The sequence below is a fragment of the Triticum aestivum genome, chromosome 6B, assembly GCF_018294505.1.
Source record: "Triticum aestivum cultivar Chinese Spring chromosome 6B, IWGSC CS RefSeq v2.1, whole genome shotgun sequence".
Classification (NCBI taxonomy): domain Eukaryota; kingdom Viridiplantae; phylum Streptophyta; class Magnoliopsida; order Poales; family Poaceae; genus Triticum; species Triticum aestivum.
In genome coordinates this window covers 77905641-77907186 of record NC_057810.1, presented here as the reverse complement: position 1 = coordinate 77907186, position 1546 = coordinate 77905641, and positions in this window count along the sequence as shown.

Here is a 1546-nt window from a genome sequence, read left to right as displayed (position 1 = left end):
CCTCCCTTGTCTCTATTCTTGCAAATTGTAGGTAATTTAAATGTAGATTTTAGAATGTAGACATTGTAGAATGTAGATTTTTTAATAGAATATTTTTTTGACTATTTTAGGTGTTTTGAATAAAATAGAAGTAAGAAAATTTAGGGTAGAACTAGGGTAGTAGAATTTTTAGCAAGTGTTTAATAGAAATAGTTTATTTAGTAAGTGATTAATATAACTAGTTTATTTATATTAAGTGCTTAATAGAACTAGTTTATTTAGTAAGTGCTTAATAGAACTAGTTTATTTATAGTAACTGCTTAATAGAACTAGTTTATTTAGTAAGTAGTTAATAAAACTAGTTTATTTAGTAAGTAGTTAATAAAACTAGTTTATTTAGTGTTAGGATTATATATAAGATATTTTGAAATGTTTTTGTTCATATTTGCAACCATTGAAATGCAATGACCATCGATAAGTGGCCTATGTTTTGCCGGAGTGTTGATTAATTTCCGTTCCGGCAAATTTCAGGCGCTCGATATCTCCTTTTTTAGCCAAGGTCATGCCGGATTTTTTGGGTTTTGTCATCAAGTTATAATCTTTGAATTTTGAACACATGAGATGTCTGATGAAGATGGGATCCTGGAGTGCGGGTACTGCTACGATGACCGGGGTTTGTGCGACAGGTTTCCTCACCTGCAAAATGATAGGGTTTTCACCATGAAGCTGGAAGAGACCTTTGATGTTTGTATGGTACGCAACGACAAGCATTTCATCGTAATTAATATCATCACTTGTGCTTCTTTTGTTCAACGTGTAATTTATGGATTTTTTTCAATTCGATTAGTACATCCCGTGCCATGCTAGACCATATGTATTGGAGAAGCTTGGTTTTGGTTTAGATGACTTTGAGAATGTGGAGACAAGTTTCTGGTTAAGTTGTACAATGCAGTCGATCGCTCCCATTTCGGTTTCTCTAATTGGAAAGCTCTCTGCAAGGCATATGTATTGGAGGAGGGAATGTGAATAAGATTTGATATTCATCCCAAAGATTATGATGATGATGATAATATCGACATCTGGGTGGATGTGGATATGCCTCCAGTTTTGCCTAGATGTTAGTTTGTCAAACTAATTTGTTAAGTTCAGTATTTTATATTGTTAATTTAAAAATATTTGGTGTTCGTTGGTACTAAACTTATTTATTTATAGTTGTCAGCTTATTTCTTATCTTCAAGAAATACTCGGAAGATAGTAGACAACACATACTACAGCTATGCCTCCAAGCTTAATTGTGAGGAGAAAGGTTATCTTGTCTCATTCATAGAAGATGTCCAGGCATTCAAAACCAGTCACTCTATCAACCCAAACTATACTAGATACGTGCCAATAGTCCATAAATTGCTTGATGGTAACTTCATTGCCAAAAACTTGGTAAGATTTAGTTAATGATGGTAACATCATTGCATACATTATTCTTAAGTAAACTACATTGCCAACTATATATTTTACTATTACGTTTTTGAACAGAGGCTCCCGAAGCAGGTTGTGCCTGACATGCTATTTA